Here is a 21,202-nt window from a genome sequence, read left to right on the forward strand (position 1 = left end):
CTTGCTTAAAAGGCGAGGGTCTTGGGACCACAGGCAGACTCAGCCACTTGAAGAAACCATGAAGAGAAGCCTGCTTCAGCCTCCTGGACCTTCAATTGCCCGGTGAATCTCTGCTGCTGTGCTGACTGTGATGCTGGAAATGCATCGGAGGGACACAGCCTCCGCATCCTTGTCCTTTACTGCCTTTTTATCATGTGTTCTGTCATATTTTCCGCGCAGGAGTTCATGTGGGACTCCTGGCGGTGCAGCTCTCTCTCTTTTGGTTTGGTGAACCGACCTGTGGGATACCCTTACGGCACCCATGGGTGGGGGTACAACCCTTTGCCCCTAGTGTATGTTTTTGGACACTTGTGGGTTGCCCGCAGAGCAGGGTATGGGCTGGTGGCAGCTCCATGCTGAATTTGACAGGTGCGCTGAGTATCCTCCATTTTGGGATACCCAGGCCCTGCCATTGGAATTAGTTGATTCCTGATGGAAAACAAGATGGCCCCTGTGGCCTCTTGCTTTCTATTACCTATTACCTTGTTTTCCCAAAGTCCTGGGAAGCCCTGACTCTGTCCCTTCCCCCTGACTAGCTGTTGGGTGGAAGTTCCATATATGGTGTTGTTGTGAAGTCCAGTCCAGACTGACTGGAGCCTTCCCAGTGACTGTATGTTGTGGGTGCACCCTGTGGGTGGGACCTGGGTGAATGGAGTGTGTGACCAATGTGCACTTCTTGTTGTGGCTGTCTGGTTTCTGGTATGAGAGACAAAGACTGAGACAGCCCTGCCCGAAACTGGCCTGAATGCAGTGTGTAGTGTTGAATGGCTGGGTACTTGTCCCAATCCACATTCCTTGTTGTGAGTGTCTGAGAGGGAGGAGGATGGCCTGAATGCACTGTGTGCCTGATTGGCTGACTGACTGCATGAATGCCCTTCTGTATGATTGGCTGCTGAGAGTGACCCAGCAGTGTGGATTAGAGACAAGATAGTATATCTGGGGACCTCTCACCACTGGAGATTGTTCAGAAGCTGTGTCTACACTTTAAGAGTAACTGGAACTGCTGATCCTCGACGCCCAGCTGGAAGACGAAGACTTGCTGTTGCATTTGCTTCGACCTGATCTGAAAGCTGCCGAACTCGTCAAGGACTGATCCGAGAGAGGACCTGGTAAGGCGCCCTCTTCCCGTGCTCCGAGGGACCATCGAGCACCGCTAACCTTCACCGAAGCTCCCTGGAAGTCAGACCCTCGAAAGGCTGCCGACCCGAGACTGGACCGCTGAGGAGAACGAAGCAAAGCACCCGGACTTTGCTGCTGTCAAAGTCTATTGCCGTGGACTAGGGTTCGCAGGTTTGTATAACCGCTGGAGGCCCATCGAAGTTGTGTTACCCAGCCGTGGGGACCACTTGACGCTGTGCCGCCGATGACCGGAGCCGCCCGCTCCTTTGCCTAAGAACATTTGAATCCAAGGACTCCCTTGCCCGCAACGTCGACCGCTTTGTCCCGCCGGAGAAAGTCGAGGACGACCCACGTGCTGAGGAGAATCCGCCGGTGGGTTTCCCGCCACCTAAAGGCCACAAAGACTTCGACGACTCGAATCCCTTGTTGGGCCACAGTTCTTCTGAAAGTCTTTGCGGTCCCGAACAATCCATCGCTGAGGTGCCCCGCACACCTCATCCTCGCAGGACGTTGCTGACGAGCACCGCATGGATCGACATCGGGGTCTCAGCACCCTTGAACTTCTCATCGCCGCCGTCAATGACACGTTCACCTTCTTCGATGCTTCTCGACGATCCGTGGCTCCTACTTTAAAGGGAGTCACTCAAGAAGGATCCTTCGACGCGTCTTCGAAGAACTCTACTCCACCAGGTACATTGGGGGGTAAAACCTTAATAGGAGGAAATAAGGCTGTTGAACAATATATGGACTGGGCTTGTGCTATATATCTTTATTTTACAGTTTGCCCAGGTGGAGGGGATCTCCACACAGAACTGTGTCCATCGGTAGGGGCCAGTATTCTGCCTATTGTTTCAACCATCTTACGTTCCTTCCTATCTCTATTGCTGGTTCCCTTGTTATTGATCTGTGTGACATTTTAACCGTTCAGTTGATGCACTTTAATGAGATTTGATAACATTGGTGGTACCATTTTAGAATTGTATATATTTATCATTGTTGATTTCCGAGTACAAAGTGCGTTATTGTGATCGTGTACATACCTTTGAACATTAATTATATAAAGACTGTGTTTTCAGTAATACAGTGTGTGGACATTCCTTTGTGTGGGTTTGGGGAATACACTGTACTTAAGAACCAGCCTGCATCACCTCCTGAGAAGCTAGGCCTTGATTGCTCGACTACATTACCAATAATAGAGAATCTTGGCTGGGGTCCTCTGTGCCTCTCCTCTACCATATAGAGAGCGGAAGTACAGACACCCCCCCTCCAGTCTTTACACTGACCTCCTTTTTCACCTCGGCAGAGAAGCTCTGACTGAATGACTTCTCCCTTTGGGTTAGTGGGACCAACTAACCACGACATGAACTCCACTTGGCGCCAACCCTGACTTTCTGTGCCTCTCCGTTGCTGCAGAAACCCAATGCCAGGGGTCGAATGTCCATAATCGAGTGCAACGTCTGTCGCAGAACAAATCTGGCCAAAAGCTCCAGGAACCTCCTAAGGACACTCCAGAAGCAGGAAATCCTGATCCAGAGTTCCCTCACCAGAGTACAGGACTGAGGGAACAAGGAAAGTCCAACCGGTGTCCAGCGTTCTGTATCAGTGCTCTTTGTGAAGCGCTGAAACCACAAAGTTCTGCTGAAATGAAGAAAACCCATAGCTGCTGACAGCCTTCCTGAGTACTGCCGCAGAAGCCCTCCAGACGTCCTCCCTCTTGTCCCCACGACTGAGGCTCAGGAACCAGGGCCTGCTTGGCTGTAGCAAGACGGAATCCAGCTGGACCCCTTTCTTCTAACCAAAGGTACTTTTTCGGCCTTGGGAGTACTTACCTTCTTGCCTTAAGTCGTGATGCCTCACTTGAGACTTGCACCTACTTACTTTCTGAGTTGATTTCAACTCCCTCTACACAGTCTTTACAGCTTGTGTACTTACAAGTGATTTTTCTGAACTCTCCAACTTTGTGTAAGACTTGCATCAGAACTGTAGACTGTGTCCAAATGACTGTGGTTGCCCTTGCTCCCTAAAGGCACTCTTCTAAATCGATTGACTTTGGTATTGCTTCTCCGTCCATAGGTTGTGGCTTGTTAAACACTGTTACTGCTGGGAAAGGATTATCTAGACTTCATTGGAGGATTCAGTTGGCCTCACATTTTTCTGAGAAACTGTTCTAATCTTTTTATTTCACTTAACCTTTCCTTTCTGCAACTAAGAATCCGCAAAGTATGTTAGTGTATATAATTGCAAATACTATCCTTGCGATTAAAGTCACCTCTGGGTGTAGGAGAACTGTATTAAGCATATCCAAAGATTATTCACTGGCTTTATTGGTTCTGAAAAGTAATTTCAAAGTTTATTCGTATTGTTACAATGTTTTGCCTTTTTAAAGACTGCTTATTTAAAACTGAAGTTAAATAAATAAATAACTATTTATAACTGAAACCTTGAGTGTAAGTGTTACTTCACTACTTGCATTTACGGATTTCAATTGTACAGCTCTGCAGCTCTCATTTAACCCTCTTGAGATAGGCCTAGCTGTTCAGTCACGCTACCAACTTGTGTAGTACAGACCTATACCAAAAGGTGAGTTACCTAATACCAAGCAGATAAGTCTTGTGTAGTCTCACACAGTGTGACTGCACCAATTCTTACCTAACTAACACTAGTGGCAGGCGGTGAGATTGGCGTAGAGTGGTTACATTGACTATTTATTGTACATGTGCCCAACTAAACCGGCCACCAGGCTAAGCGCCACCAAAAAGAAAAGCAACTTGTAACATGTCTAGTATGGATAACTTTAATGAGTCAGCCCTCACTAGTCTGACTGCAGATCAACTGAAAGGTATGTGTAAAGCCAGGGGCCTGCCTCTGAAAGGACGAAAATGTGAATTGATTACAAGGCTGTTAAATCTCCAAAATGTGGGAAGTAGGCCTGTAACACCTACTAACCAAATTGATATGGAAGATGCGGATGCTAGTTTAGAGTTAAACTTCAATCTGCAAGAAGAGTCAGGAGGGAGAGGAGTCTCCAGAAGGGAACCAACCTCTTCCACAGCCTGCCCTTGGACCTCAGCCACTTCCTATCCTAACCCCCCAAGTTCCAAATCTAAGCCCAGAATATCTTGAACTTGAAATGCTACAATTAGAGCTGGAATTCACAAAACGTGAAGTAAATTCTGAAAGCAAACATCAGGAGGTGAAAATCAGAGAAAGAGAAATGCAGCATGAACCGGAAATTAAAAACATGTCCCTTAATTCTGCTTCCCTTTCAGGGTCTTCTAGGTCTACTAGTACAAAGAGGCCTCACCTGCCAAAAGAAGTAGTAAGAATGGATGATCCTAAAGTTGATGCGTTGCTTTGGCTGAGTATGTTTGAATACACCTATTGTCTACAAGAAATAAGAGGGAATGATTTGATTTCATGGCTCATGTCTAGGCACCCCCAGAATGGTAGGGTTGCTGTTATGGAGTTGAGTGCCAGTGACAGAAAAAGCTATGAGTCAGTTAAACTGGCATTAATAGCCAGATCTGGGAAGACTCCTTCCCAGTATTTTAAGAGGTTTAGGACCCTCAAAAAGACTGATGGCAGGTACCCTTTGGTCTACCTGTGTATGTGAATGTTTGAGAACTTAGATGGTTGGGTTAAAGGTTACCGAGTAAACTCCTTTGAAGAAATTAGAACTCTTTTTTACTTGAATCTATGTTTGATGCCTGCTCTCCAGAGCTGAGACAGCACTTGGCTGACTGTAAGGAAATTCATCCTAAGAAACAAGCACAAGCTGCTGACTTATGGGTAGCCAAAGGGGCCTCTCATAAGGAGTCTGGGGCTACTCACAAGAAGGAAGAGGGGAAGCAGCACAAGAAAGGGGGTACGGATAATTCTGATTCCACCCATCCAAAAGAGGGCCACAAACATAACAAGGGTAGATCCCATGGGAAACCTGGTATGCCTAGTCAACCCTCTGGTGCCAAACCAGATGGAGGTCAACAGAAACCTACATTCCAGAGAACATTTGGGAATTGTTTTGTATGTGGGTCTGTAGATCATGTGAAAGGGGATCCCAAGTGCAAAGGTAAACCTTCAGGGGTCCACACTGCCCCCTTAGCCTTGAACCCCGAGGGAGAAGCACAAATGGCAAGTGCACACATTGAACTACTGCATGGAGTTCAAAACACAATATCTCTAGTGTCCCCGGGTCTGTGGGAACAACAGAATGTGGACGTTTATAACACCATTCCAGATAACACCAAAGAATATTTTAAGGACAGTGTTCTTGTAGAGGACCAGGAGACACCGGGGCAAGCATAACAGTGGCTTATGAAGGTTTTTTCAAACCTGAGGATGTAGCTAAGGCACCAAAAGGTCCCGCTAAACTTGCAGGAGGCCCTATATAAATGGTTCCTATTCTGCCAGCTCTCATCCAGTGCAATAACATGACTGTTAGGATCCCTGTTAGTGTACAGAATGAAGTGCCAGGGAGAGTCATGTTGGGGAATGACTTGAAGGCTCTTGGAGTAGTGTTTGGTACCCCCAGGCCTCCCAGCAAAATGAACCAGCAGCAAACAAGATTGTCCAGTGAGGCAACCTTAGGAGACTCTCAGTTTGAGGTTAAGGAAGCATCTAATACCTCCATTCAACAGGAAGGTCACCCTTCAACTTCAAAGAAGAGAAAAGAGACTAAGGAGAAATCCAGGGTCTCTAGTAAGAAGAAAGGTCTGAAACCAAAACCTGTTCACAAAACAAGGACATCCCAGAGAGGAATGTCTCAGGTCACCCCAGTGACTGCTTCCCAACCTGATGCTGAGTGGGAGGACCAACAACATTGTGTGGAAACAGCTACTGGTGAGACATAGCTGGAAGAAAACCTTTCCTGCATTGGAGATCTGGATCCTGAGACTATCCTGAGCTGCAGACTTTACTTGCAAAAGGTTGACCCTCTAGGGCAGATGACATGAGAGGACAAAGAGAGTTTCCCTCTCTAGAAGGTCTGCGTCAGCAGACAGCTTCCCAGCTGGAAGGGCAAGAGCCAGGGAAACATAGGCTCTACCGGGAGGATGGCCTCCTCTACAGTGAACCTACTAAATATACCCAAGGGGACTACAGGAGACTAATAGTGCCCCAGAAGGTGAGACAAGCGTTCCTACAGTTGGCACATGAGATCCAGAGGGTCTGGTCACTTGGGTTTCAAGAGGACCAAAGAGAGGCTATCGATGTACATCTACTGGCCCAAGATGGGTGCAGATGTAGATAGGTTCTGTAGGAGCTGCCACACTTGTCAGACTTCTGGCAATAGTTGACCCAAGAATGTTGCACCTTTAGTGCTCCTCTCTGTGGTGGGAGTCCCTTTTGAGAGGGTGGGGATAACTTCCTCGTGCAACCAAGTTATATTGGTTGTGGTAGACCATGCTACCTGGTATCCTGGGGCAATACCTCTGAGAACTGTTACTCTCAGGCAGTAGCTAAGGCCCTCCTTGATATTTTTACCAGTGTGGGATTTCCTAAGGAAGTAATCTCTGACAGGGGATCACATTGTATGTCCCACTACATGCAGACCATGCAGAAAAACTATGGAGTGACTTACAAGTTCTCAACAGCCTACCATCCCCAAGCCAATGAGTTGGTGGAGAGGTTTAACCGTACCATGAAGAGCATGATAGGTGCTTTAGAGGAACCCCTTAGAAGAAAGTGTGACCTCCTACTGCCATGCCTTCTCTTTACTTATAGAGATGTCCCTCAAGCTGGGGTTGGTATTAGCCCCTTTGAACTTCTTTATGGTCATCCAGTCAGAGGCCTTTTGCCCCTGATCAAGGAAGGGTTGGAGAGTGCTCCTTCCCTACAGCCAGTGAGAGTCACTGACTATGTGCTAGGCCCCAGGAAGAGGATGGCGCTGATGATGACAGAAACTTCTGAAAACCTGAAAGCTGGTCAGGCTCTGGTCAAGCATTGGCATGACCAGAAGGCCAACATGGTGGAGTTCACTCCAGACCAGTTAGTATTGGTTATGGTGCCTACAAGGCAGAGGGCCTTACAGGACAGGTGGATTGGACCATTCAAGAGTGTAAGCAAGCTTGGAGAGGTCAATTATTTAGTGGACCTGGGCAACCCAAGGAGGCCCTAGGGTCTATCACACTAACCGCCTGAAGGCTTGTTTTTCCAGACCAGAACTAGGAGCTTTGCCCTTAGCCTCTGATCAAGAGGAGGGGAAGGAGAGTGAGCCTCTCCCTGATCTCCCTAGGAGGCAACCTTCAGGTGAGATAATTGAAGGAGTGAAACTCTCTTCAGATTTGACTCTGCAGCAACACGAGGAGTGCAAGGCTCTGTTAAATCAGTTTGCCTCCCTGTTTTCTCTGACACCAGGCTAGACCTGTTACACTCACCTGGCTCCCACAGGGGTGTCGGTTGGACCCGGACTGCTGCGGCCTCCACCCACGTGATGCGTAGTGCAGCGATGACTGACTGGATCTGCCCTCCAATTCTTGTCTGCTTGACCCGTAGAAATATTCTCCTACAAGTGGAGAGATGGATTTAGCCACTTGTGGATTCAAGTGATAGCACCCCCACTGTCCTCCCCTCTAATCACCTCTGAAGTGCCCTCTCAGCAATCTCACCTTATATTCTTGAAGGAAGAGCCCTCCATCCTGCGAAGTACGCAGGGGCGCGTTGTTGACCAGTTACTTCACTGGCCTGAAGATATCGGAAGAGTTGTAGACGAATCCTGACTCCAAAAGGTCCTGGCGAAGAGCCGTAAGTATATAGTTTGTAAGATCCAATAAGAAGATTGACAGCTTAAAGCGCTCCGGTAAAAGTCTGTGTTACCCAACTCTGTCCGGTAAATAATGGTAGGGCATAAGAAGATGTGGCGTGCTGATGAATAATACCTCCGGCGGTAAAATCAGGTAAGCATATGGCGGCTAAAGAGATTGTCTCTGTCTGTTCTCTCTGCTCACCTTGTTGTTTCTTGTCCCCCTTAGGTGCCGGAATTCGGCGATGTAAAGATGGAGACAGCGACGGATCGAAGAGATGCTGCGTGGAACGGTGGGTATGGCGCGGCACTGCTGCTGGCGATGCGACGCGTTTAAAACAAAGTCTTTCCTCAGGTTTGAAGATGCGATGAATCCGGGATCAGGTAAGAAATCAGGTAATACCCTTGTTCTAACCTTTGCTTCTTTCCTTCTTTCTAGGTGCTCCAGGTTCGAGGCGGGCATGGCAGAAGGCTGGATGCTGCTGCTGGCACGGTGAACGTTACGCTGCTGGATGCAGAATAACGCGAAGCGTGTGCTGCTCTTCGGGCGTGGTTTAAATAGCCTCCAAAGTAGTCCCAGGTAGGTATTCCTCCCAGACCACACCCGAGTAACAAAATAGTCCCTAAGTTAAAGTAGTCCCTTCCAGGCCTCACATGGGCTTGGATCTTCTTGCAGCATGGTCTGCATCAGGTAAGTGTGCACCTAGGAGCCTGGCGCCTATGGCGCCAGGACTGATGTCCCACATGAGCCTGGCGCCATTGGCGCCAGGACTGAACCCAGACAGCCCCTAGCAGGGGTTGCTGGGTTTTCTCAAGGCAACATGATGCCTGCTCCCGGGCTGATGGACGTGGTCTGGATGCCTGGGGGCATGCATCATGACAAGACCCCTTGGGGCGAGCACGATATTCTCACTGGTGACAGTCTCCCTGTCAAAAGCAGGGGCTACAAAATGTCAGCACATGTCAGATCTCACATAAAGGAAAAGTTCAAGAAGATGCTTGACCTCAGGGTTATTGAGCCATCTCCAGTCCATGGGCTAGTCCAGTTGTACTAGTGCCAAAGACAGGAACAAAAGAGTTGAGATTCTGCGTGGACTATAGGGCTCTTAATGCAGTCACCATGACTGATGACATCCTTTGCCCATGACAGATGAGCTGGTGGACACACTTGGTTCAGCCAAGTTCCACAGTACATTTGACCTGACCTCAGTCTATTGGCAAATAGCTCTGACAGACCATGCCAATGTGAAAACTGCATCCTCCACCCCATGAGGCTTATACCAGTTTAATGTTATGCCTTTTGTACTTAAGAATGCACCTGCTACATTCCAAAGGATGCAGAATCAAGTCCTGAATGGGTTAAAGGACCTCAGTATGGCATACCTGGATGACATTGCAGTGTTCAGCCAACTTGGAAAGAGCATCTTCGCCACCTAGGATATGTTATGCAGCCTCTGGAACAGGCCCGTCTGACCATAAAGGCTAGTAAATGTCAAATTGGTCAGAGTAAAGTGGTCTACCTTGGGCATGAGGTAGGAGGAGGTGAAATTAGGCCATTGCCTAGCAAAGTACACGCTGTACAAGACTGGGCCACCCCTACTACTCAAACCCAAGTGAAAGCCTTCCTAGGTCTCACTGGGTACTACAGGAATTTTATAGAGACCTAATGGGACCATAGCTTCTCCCTTAAATGTAATCTCCTCACCCAAATTCCCCAAGAAGGTGAGGTGGAATGAAGAGTGCAATAAGGCATTTGAAGGACTGAAGAAAGCCCTTTACCAAGCACCAGTCTTGAGAGCTCCTGGTTATACCCAAACCTTCATTGTACAGACAGATGCTTCTAATACAGGGATAGGTGCAGTTTTGAGCCAACTGAATGAGAAAAGCAGGGAACACCCTATCTGCTTCATCAGCAGAAAGCTGAAGGACCATGAGGCAAGGTGGGCAACTATAGAACGTGAATGTTTTGCCATTGTGTGGTCTCTGAAGAAGTTTAGGCCATAATTTTATGGTTCTACTTTCATTATTCATACTGACCACCAACCCTTGAGATGGTTAATGTAGATGAAGGGGGAAAATCCAAAATTACTGAGATGGTCAATCAGCCTCCAAGGGTTTGATTTTACTATAGAGCATAGGTCAGGGTGTAATCATCAAAATGCTGATGTCTGTCCAGAAAGTAAGACCGACTGGATTAGGAGATTCATCCAGGAGTGGATTAAATGCTCCTGTCCCTTATTCTGGGGGGACGAGTGTTAGGGAGAATGTTCATTTCTGTGCTAATTCTCTTCAACCTTAGAGACCCCCAGGTATTTTGCTGCACATAGGACTTTTTAATTTTAACTCCTGAGTGAGTGGGACCCTTTTCTCACTCTCTCATATATTTTAACCCGATTGGATTTTGTGTTTTCTCTGTTTTTGGAGTCTGACAAACTCCATAGACATCTGCTTTGTGTATGGTGACACACATCACCTTCAGTGCAGTGTCACTGAGATAAGGTTTGGATACATTTTTTTGTGTGAACTACAGTTCCCAAGAATAGTAAAGTGAAATTGACTTTATTTACCTTTTCTCTTTGTAGGTCCAGCACACCCCCTCTTATGTGGAGTGCTGGTGGGTTACTTAGAATCCCCTTATCCTACTTTCCCATGTAAACATTTGTGTTACCCTCACTATCCTACTTTCCCATTTAAACATTTGTGTTACCCTCACTACTTTAAATGGCTGGTGGCAGAGGTTTAATGTTTCTACCATTGTCCTTTTCTACCACAGGCTGAATCCTCAGCTGCAGTACAACACCCATCGGTGAGCATTTATCAAAATAGCCCCTGTCTTCTTTTTTCGCCATTTTCTGTTTGTGAGGTCTTTCTTGGCTTTTACTCTGTGCGTTGAGACAGATTTGAGTTCTTTTTTGTCTTGCCTTTGGCGGGCTTTAGCCCTGAAGCCCGCCCCTGGCTCCAGTGTGTCTGGAAGGACAGGATGTGAGAGAGGGTCCCTAAGTAGGCAACGTGCTTTTGCTTTATGTCCCCATTGCTACTGCCGTGCGTGTGACCCACTGGATCTCTCATTTGGGAATCCTTTTCCTAAAATCAGTTGTTGTGGGCCTGTGGTAGGCACATTAACCCACAGAGTTATGATTTTCTGTGACATTATGTTAAAACAGCAGAAATATGTGTTTGTGTTCAGCTCAATACATGTAATATTGTGTCTGTGTAGTGTGTTTGTGTGATCATGGCATGCCTATTTGTTTTGATATTGCATGTTCTTTGACATTCACATGTATTGCATTCCGCTGTAAAGTGCAAACTGCTAAATGTTTTTGTAAAACGTGTTTCTAATGACAGCTACTACAACTGAGTTTACCTTTTTGACATGTGGGTGGTGTGGCGTTGCCCAGCAAGGGCTGCGCACGCGGCGGCGTGACGTTGCACGTCGCCGCGTGCAGCTTTAATAAACGGGGCGTTCGCGGAAGCCGGCAGAGCGACCGGGGAGCCCGAAGCCGACAGACGTGTGTGAGTGTGCTCTGTCGGGTTGGGGGCTCACGGGCATGCATGGGGGGCCAAGGACCAACCCCCAACAGTGGCGACGAGTGGTGACGGATGCCCGGGCCCGGCGGTGAAAGGCTTCCGGAATTTTTCATCTTAACGGAACGTTCACGGACGTTTCGTTTCACGCCGTGGCTGCGGACCGCACATGCGGCTGGCGGCCATTTTGGACACAAGGCCGCGGAACTTCTCGGGGCTCCGGTTTGGAACGAGAAGGTGATCCGGGTCTAGTTTTTGGATTTCATGGTAGCAGACTGCATAACCTGCACGCCCATGCCTAATTTGTGTGTTTAACTCACATTTTGGGACTGTTACGTCGAGTGCAAGCTAGGACAAGTACTACTATGGCAGGGCCTGCTTAGTCCAGTCCACCCACACAGCTTAATTTTTGGGACCTCTACACTGCGGTGCATTGCTGCAAGGTGGCGACAAGGCACTTCCTCGCCCCTTTCATCATCAGGACACTCTCTCTTGATCCTCTTCATCATCACAAGGTAGTGGCAGTTGGTGTTGTTCTTTGTGTGCAGGACTCTTTGGTGGTGCTCAGGGAAGGGGACACACTTCACCGTCGTCTCCGCTCTCCAAGGTGGACCATTGCTGTGCCGGGCATGGGGGTGAATCCACCTGCATGGTGATGGTGGAGATCTGAGTTGTGGCCCCAGGACTTGAATTGGGGGTGCCTGTGCGCTCAATCCCATGTACGACAGCGACCAGGACGGTGACGCTGCGGATCCTGTGGAAGACTCTCAGGATGAAGGTCAGGCGGCCCAGCCTCAGCAGGGCCCACAGCGTCCAGTGCAACAGCCTGCATCACTGCAACCATTGCCACCGGGGAATCAGGCGTCTGCACCCCAGGCATTACTAGGAGCGAAGCCAGCCACTCCACAGGGGGCTCTCATCATGGCTCAAGCGGGAGCCCAGGCCGTCCTACAACCGATACCAGAATTTGATCCAACGGGCCCCCCGTCCAGCCTGGGGCCCCGATGGAAGAGGTGGGTGGCCCGCCTGGATATGTACTTTAGGGCTGCTCGGGTGACGGATGACGACAGCATGGTGGCCACCATGCTGTACTCAGTGGGAGCCGCGGTTCAGGAGATCTTCGAGTCGCTGACACCGGTTGACCAGACCTATGGTGAGGCCAAAGCGGCTCTCCTCGCATATTTTCTTCCCCTCGCCAACGTGGACTTCGAGAGGTTTGTCATGCTGTCGGCCAGACAAAAGGAGGATGAGACCCTGGACACTTTTTACGGCCGCCTGCGCCGCCTTTCCCAAGGGTGTGCGTGGGGGGACGCGGATGATATGATACGAACAATGCTGATCCAAGCATGCTCCTCCGGCAAACTGAGGAGACAGGTCCTCAGAGAGCCGGGGATCACTCTGCCCCGCATACTAGAACTGAGTCGATGTCACGAAGTGGCCGAGGCACGGGCAAACAAAATGGAGGCGGGATCACGCTCGATCAAGGCCGAAGAGGTGTGCGCTGTTTGGCGGGGCGGCCGAGGAATAAGAAGGCCTGGTGGAAGCCCCCGCGACAGAGCCGGAAGATCGGGGGAGTCATGTCAGAAGTGTGGCTATGACCTTCCCCACACAACAGAGTGCCCAGCGCAGGAAGAACATGTGGCCGATGTGGACTGCCTGATCACTTCTCAAGAGTGTGTAAGTCGGCTCTCCCTGTTATGGTACCGAGAGGCCCTGCCCGGATCTGGACTCCGCGCCAAAACATGCCATCCAACGTGGCCCAGGTAGATCAAGCGGAAGAGGAGACCCAGATGGAGGGGGCTGAAGAAGAGGAGGAGGAGAACATCTTTTTCGTCTCAAGCATGGAGGTCCTGAAAGGCAAAAGCAGGAGGCAGCCAAGGTGCATGGTGGAGGTGAACCGCTCGCCTGTTCCTGTCACGATCTGATGTAACTCCCTTCCCCTTCACCTCACCTGAGAGAGTTGATGGATCGTCTTGGTACTTCTTCTTCAGTCTCTCTTGCCTCTCTGTGTTTATTTTCTTCCTGGTCTTTTTATCGTGCAAAAAGGGACGAGCTCCCTGGGATGCCACGCTGTCGGTATATGTTATCACCAGACAGGGGGGCCTCCCGGGAGCCGGTTCCGGAGCAGGGAAAAAGCCGAATGGCAGAAAAAACCCTGCTAGTTGGTTCCACGGTGTGCAGGCCGGTTGGAGGCGTATGCGGTGAGTAGAGTCCGGATGAATGGATGCTTGGCATGCAGGAGATTCTAGGGCTGATAACGGAGCAGATCCACAAGAGATTCCAACGAGGACTGAGAGGTAAGTCTGCCCAGAGAGGAGATATCCCAGACAGAACAGCAAGAAGAGACGGGTAAGTAGCTGGGAAACACAGAAGGAGAAACACAAGAAATGCGAAGCAGGATACAGGACTGAATGGAAGGGACGCTAGCGGTGTCTGGAGCAAGAGACACGGGGGAGAAGCAATAGCAGAAGGAAAGTGATAATGGGTAAAGAACGAACACAGAAGCGTTACCTTCGCGGAGCATAGAAGGTGCAACGCGGGGAAGAAAGGATCGAACCTGCATTAATAGACGCGGCGGCCATCTTGGATAACAACTAGAACGTTGAATCCGAACGGCCGCTAACGTAACGGAACCGCTAATGGCGCTTCCAGACGTCCCACAAACGCCGCCATGCGGAATGCATGACAGTATGCCTCCTCCACACCGGGGGGCCTCCCGGTTTGCCGGGATGTAACATATGAAATCTCCTGATTAAAAAAGATGCGTGTATGTGTCGCACAGGCTCCCAAGATCGTTCTGCCACTGGATACCCCTTCCAATGAACCAGGTACTGTAGTACACCATGATGGTAGCGTGAATCCACTAGATGAGAGACTTCATATTCTGCAGGCTCTACCGGAACAGTTCTGGTTGTTCTGCTAGATCTTCTCTTATAAGGATCAGGTAGATAAGGCTTCAGAAGTGAGGCATGGAACACAGGATGAACATGCTTCAAATAGGTGGGTAGTTTGAGCTTAAAGGCTACCGGATTGATCTTCTTAATGATCTGGAAAGGACCGATATATCTCGGCGCAAACTTCCCTGTATGTGTCCATCGTGGTAGGTACCTAGTAGCCAACCAAACCTTGCTGCCCTCGGCCCAGGCGGGAGGAGCCTTCCTCTTCTTGTCGGCCCAAGTCTTGTACGATAGGCGACTGGCATCCAGAGTCTCCCTGGCTGTTCTATGAGAATTCTTGAGCTCCTGCAAGAGGTGTTCGATGGCAGGCAGTTTAGACGGTCTCATCTGGGCAAAAGAAAGATGGGTAGGATGGTAGCCATAAGTGCAAAAAAAAGGAGACATTTGGATGGCGGAATGTCTGGTGTTATTATAGGCGAATTCGGCAATGGGGAGGAAGGTACACCAGTCTTCTTGCTTCTTGCTGCAAAAACAACGGAGGTATTGTTCTAAGGTATGATTTAGTCTCTCGGTCTGCCCATTGCTTTGGGGATGAAACCCAGATGAAAGAGCCCGCTGAACACCCAGTTGCTTGCAAAGGGATCCCCAAAACAAAGAGGTGAACTGTGGTCCACGATCTGAAACGATAGTGTCGGGAAGGCCATGTAACCGTACAATTTCCTTGAGGAACACTCTGGCCATTTCAGGGGCAGTTGGTACTGCTCTTAGTGGAATAAAGTGAGCCAACTTACTTAAGGAATCTATAGTTACCATAACGTTAGTATTGCCTTCTGATCGGGGTAGATCAACAATAAAATCCGTAGAGACATGAGTCCAGGGTTGCTTGGGCGCTGGTTCCTGCTGAAGTAAACCAAGAGGTTTAGAAGTGGAGTATTTGTTAGAAGCGCAGACGGGACAGGATTCGACATATGACTGGACATCTTGGCTCCAAGACGGCCACCAGAACAGTCTCGAGATTAGATCCTTGGTAGCGCGAATGCCCTTGTGGCCGGCTAACGGTGCATCATGACACCAGGAGAGGGCCATTCTTTGATATTTACTATCGGGTAGATACAAGGCTCGCCCCTTGAATAGATAGGCTTCTCTGTCTTCTAACCGAGGATCCACAGATTCCTTCATGAGTTTCCCTTGTTGTCTGTGTTGTACATCTCTTAGGAAAGCATTAGCTATGGTCTTGAAATTCTTGCCTGCTAATATTAAGTCATGGACTAGGTTCTTTTCAGCATCTTCTTGATAGCCACGGGATAAAGCGTCGGCCAGGATGTTTTCTTTACCAGGAAGATAGGTGACCTCAAAGTCGAACTGTGAAAAATAATAAGCCCATCTAGCATGACGGGCGTTACGACACTCCATCTGCTGAAGAACTCGAAGATTGCTATGGTCTGTACGGACGGTAAACCGATGTCGGGCCCCTTGAAGGAGGTGTCGCCATTCCTCACAGGCATGCTTGATGGCTAATAGTTCTCTTTCAATCACGGAGTAATTTCTTTCGCTGGTAGAGAGAGTCTTAGAGTAATAGGCCACTGGATGTTCCAGACCATCTAAGCTCTTTTGGAGAAGAGCAGCCCCAATGGCACCTCCTGAGGCGTCTGTTTGTACGATGAAGGGCAATGCTTGATCAGGCTGGATTAGAATGGGTGCGGAAGTAAATGCCTTCTTAAAAGTTTGAAAGGCGATGTCTGCTTCTGGTGTCCAGTTGAATTGTTTCCCTTTCTTGAGCAAAGAGGTGATAGGAAGGACCAGGTTGGAGAAACCAGAAATAAATTGTCTGTAGAAATTTGCGAGTCCTAGAAAACGTTGGGTCTCCTTGATGTTCCTGGGTACAGGCCACTGAATTATAGCTTGTATCTTCCTTGGATCCATACGGGTACCTTCTTGTGAGAGAATGAAACCCAGATAAGATACAGAAGGGGAATCGAAAATGCATTTTTCTGGTTTAACATAGAGTTGATTCTTCATTAGGCGGTCCAAGACCTCGCGAACATGTTTACGGTGTTCAGTAGGAGAAGAAGAATAAATCAAAATGTCATCTAGATAAACCACTACAGAAGAAAACAGGAGGTCTGCTAGAAGTTTGTCCATAAAGCGTTGGAACACCGCTGGAGCATTCACAAGACCAAAGGGCATGACCCGATACTCAAAATGACCCAGGGGTGTCCTAAAGGCTGTCTTCCACTCATCCCCTTGCCTAATGCGGAGCAGATGGTACGCCCCTCTTAAATCCAGTTTACTGAAAATTGAAGCACCGTGAACTGCCTCCAATATCTCTTTGATCAGAGGCATCGGATAACGGTCCTTTATGGTGAGTTGATTAAGACCCCGGTAATCAATGCAGGGACGGAGTTCACAGGAGTCTTTCTTGGATATGAAAAACAATGAAGCCCCCGCGGGTGACTTAGATTCCTGAATGAGACCGTTTTGCAGGTTACTGTCGAGGTATTCCTTAAGGGCCTTGCGCTCGGGAAGCGACAGAGGGTACATCCTTCCAAATGGAATGGAAGCATTGGGAAGGGTGTCAATGGCACAATCTTCGTTCCTGTGGGGAGGAAGGGAGTGTGGCTGCTTATCCAAAAAAACCTCGAGAAAGTCTTGGTAATGCTCTGGTACCCGATGTAAAGAGGCTGCCAGTAACGAACACCTGCTGTTGGATAGCCTGGTTAAAGAAGTCTGATGAAGGCAGTACTCTTGACAATAGGAGGACTGGAATTGTATGGTATTTGCTGACCAGTCTACGAGAGGGTTGTGGCGACGCAGCCATGGAATCCCCAGAATCACCGGAAAATGGGCTGCCTTTATAAGGTCAAACACAATCTCTTCCTTATGTTGGAACAATTGCACCTGTATTGGAAGAGTCTCTTGCGTTATGGGTCCGGAAGACAAAGGTGTGCCATCCACCCCTTCAACCGGGATGGGCCTGTCCTTAGAGTGAATGGGTATCTTCATCCTCCTCGCCCATGAAGCATCAATGAAATTTCCCGCTGCCCCACAGTCTAACATAGCAATAACATCCCAGACTGTTGAAGAACCACAGGACAACTTAATCTGAAAGACCATCAGCCGCTGATCTTCTTGAGAGGAGAGAGGCAAAGAGCTGTTACAGGGATCCTTACAAACTTCCCCCGACCTGACCCTGTTCAGGTTCGGGGAAGACCATTTCCCTGACGGCGAGAAGGAACATCTGGACAGTTGCGCAATAGATGTTTCTTGGAGCCACAATACATACACAATCCCAGATCTCTTCTTCGCTTCCTTTCTTCAGCTGTTAGGGGACCTCTGGCTGTGCCAATTTGCATAGGTTCTTCCCCTAACTGGGACGCAGAATGATTACCAGCCGTAGGTGAAGACAATGGCGGGAGAGGGAGTCTTGGTCTCCTTCGTTCTTGTTTCCTCTCCCCTAATCTGAATTCAATCTGTAAGGCCAGAGAGACAAGTTCCTCAAAAGACTGTGGTCTGGCTACGCGGGCCAACTCATCTTTGATGTCTTCATGTAGGCCTCGGCGAAACAATGTTTGTTGTGCAGAGTCCGGCCACCCTGCCTCAGTTGCTAGACGTATGAATGTCGAAACATAAGTCTGGACATCATGGGATCCTTGTCTGATGTCTACAAAGGCCTCATAAGTGGTGTATAAAACTTCAGGTCTTTCAAAACGTGTTTTAAATCGTTGGATAAACTGGTCGTACTCATGAGTAGAGGGGTCCGACTGAAGGATTAGCGGTGTTGCCCAAGCAAGGGCATTCCCATCTAAATTAGAGACAAGGAACCCCACCTTGGCTTTAGCTGTCTCATAAGCCCGAGGACGAAAGGTAAAGTACAGTTGACAGGCGTCTAGAAACTTTGTTAGAGTCTTGGGGTTTCCATCATATTTCCCAAATGGGAATGGAAGCGGGGGTAAATCTCCTCTGGATTCATCTCGAGCAGTAACCTGTTGCTTCAAGGTTTGGTTTTCAGCGCGAAGGGATTGAACTTCTACAGTGAGACCTTGAATAGCAGCTACCAATTCCTGGTACTGTTCTAACGAAGCCATTGTCTTTCTTAGGCGTTGCACTCTGTCACGATCTGATGTAACTCCCTTCCCCTTCACCTCACCTGAGAGAGTTGATGGATCGTCTTGGTACTTCTTCTTCAGTCTCTCTTGCCTCTCTGTGTTTATTTTCTTCCTGGTCTTTTTATCGTGCAAAAAGGGACGAGCTCCCTGGGATGCCACGCTGTCGGTATATGTTATCACCAGACAGGGGGGCCTCCCGGGAGCCGGTTCCGGAGCAGGGAAAAAGCCGAATGGCAGAAAAAACCCTGCTAGTTGGTTCCACGGTGTGCAGGCCGGTTGGAGGCGTATGCGGTGAGTAGAGTCCGGATGAATGGATGCTTGGCATGCAGGAGATTCTAGGGCTGATAACGGAGCAGATCCACAAGAGATTCCAACGAGGACTGAGAGGTAAGTCTGCCCAGAGAGGAGATATCCCAGACAGAACAGCAAGAAGAGACGGGTAAGTAGCTGGGAAACACAGAAGGAGAAACACAAGAAATCCGAAGCAGGATACAGGGCTGAATGGAAGGGACGCTAGCGGTGTCTGGAGCAAGAGACACGGGGGAGAAGCAATAGCAGAAGGAAAGTGATAATGGGTAAAGAACGAACACAGAAGCGTTACCTTCGCGGAGCATAGAAGGTGCAACGCGGGGAAGAAAGGATCGAACCTGCATCAATAGACGCGGCAGCCATCTTGGATAACAACTAGAACGTTGAATCCGAACGGCCGCTAACGTAACGGAACCGCTAATGGCGCTTCCAGACGTCCCACAAACGCCGCCATGCGGAATGCATGACAGTTCCCGTGTTGGTGGACACAGGGGCATCTGTCAATGTAATGGCGAGGGGACATTATGAAGCTCTTGACCCGCCACCCAATCTGGCTGTGCCAAGGGCTCGCATATTCGCCTTTGGTGGACTTGAGCCCATACCGCTGGACGGGGCGTTCGTGGCGAAGGTGGAACATGAAGGCTCGATGATCAGGGCTCGATTCTACGTGACCCCTACAAGCAACAACACCCTGCTAAGCTGTGCGGCTGCGGAGGCACTCGGGATAGTCAGTTTTGCGTACTCGGTATACCTGGAGGACATTAACGATCTACTTGGCAAGTACGCGGCCCTGTTCAACGGCATTGGGAGAATGACAGGTGACCCAGTCAGGCTGCACATTGATAATTCAGTACAACCCGTTGCCCTGAAACATCGGAGAGTTCCCTTCCATCTGAGGGAGCAGGTCGACAAGGAGCTGGATAACCTGGTGGCCTTGGACATCATCGAGAAAGTGGAAGGCCCCACACCATGGGTGTCCCCCATTGTCGTGGCCAGAAAACCAAAACAGCCGGACTCAGTTCGCATCTGTGTGGACATGAGGCTGCCCAACAAGGCCATCAAAAGGGAGCGACACCTGACTCCGACCATTGACGACATAATCGCTGAGGTGCAAGGGGCCAGATTCTTCTCCAAGCTCGACCTCAGAGCAGGGTATCATCAAGTTGTCCTCCATCCCGAGTCCCGGTATATAACAACATTCACCACCCACCGGGGACTCTACAGATACAAGAGGTTGAGTTTCGGCGTGTCGTCGGCTGCGGAAGTGTTTCAGAACATTATCCGAGGTGCCCTTGCTGATCTTGAAGGGGTGCTCAACATCAGTGACGACATTTTGGTGTTTGCCACCACGGAGGTGATCCACCTGAAACGCCTGGCCAAGACTTTCGAGAGACTGCAGTCATTGGGCCTCACCCTCCATAGGGACAAGTGCGAATTCCTGCGCCCCTCCATAGAATTCTTTGGGTTTGTGTTTAAGGAGGGCGGAGTGTCACCCGACCCGCGGAAGGTCCAGGACATAAAGAGGGCACAGCCCCCGGAATCGGTGTCGGAGGTGAGAAGCTTTCTGGGCATGGCGACCTACTGCGGTCGGTTCATCCAAAACCTGGCCTCAAGGTCTGAGCCGCTCAGAGCTCTTACTAAGAAAGACACGGCCTGGCACTGGGGTCCACTGGAGCAGTCGGCGTTCGAGGACATCAAGAGCGCCTTAACAACGGAGGACACCATGGCGTTTTTCGACCCAGCGCTACCCTCGGAGATCGTGGTCGATGCCAATCCGTTTGGCCTGGGGGCGGTTTTGACGCAGGTGGACCGGGATGGAAGCCTCCGTCCCGTAGCGTATGCCAGCAAAGCGCTCTCGGAAACGGAGCAGCGGTACTCCCAGATTGTGCGGGAGGCCCTGGCGGTCCTGTGGGGATGCAGACATTTTCGCCTCTACGTGCTGGGGCGCCCGGTGACTGTGGTGACTGACCACAAGCCCCTGCTCCCCATCCTGGCGGGCTCGTCCTCAAAGCCCCCGGCCAGAATTGAGAGATGGATGCTCGCATTGCTGGAGTATGGGGTCACGCTGGTGTACCGGCCAGGAGCTAACAATGCAGCGGACTACCTCTCCCGGCATCCCGGAGTGCGTGGGGGAGGGGCGGGAGACACCTGCGCGGAAGAGGCGGACGACCATGTCCGGATGGTAGTGGAAGGAGCAACACCAAATGCGATGCCCCTGTCGGAGCTGGAGGCTGCAGCGGCCGAGGATGGGTGCTTCCAAATACTGAAGCAGTCGATGCAGAGCGGATCCTGGAAGTTCGTCTTGGAAGCTCTCGCGGGGCGGACCCATGAGGCGAAGGCCGCCCTTGAACAACTGTGGAAAGTGAAGGGCGAGCTGTCATTCTCGGAGTCGGGACTCCTGCTCCGAGGGGATCGCATAGTGGTCCCCCACTCCAAAGTAGGTGATGTGATCACGCTGGCCCATCACA

This window comes from Ambystoma mexicanum, chromosome 13, assembly GCF_040938575.1.
Source record: "Ambystoma mexicanum isolate Mex_15411 chromosome 13, UKY_AmexF1_1, whole genome shotgun sequence".
Classification (NCBI taxonomy): domain Eukaryota; kingdom Metazoa; phylum Chordata; class Amphibia; order Caudata; family Ambystomatidae; genus Ambystoma; species Ambystoma mexicanum.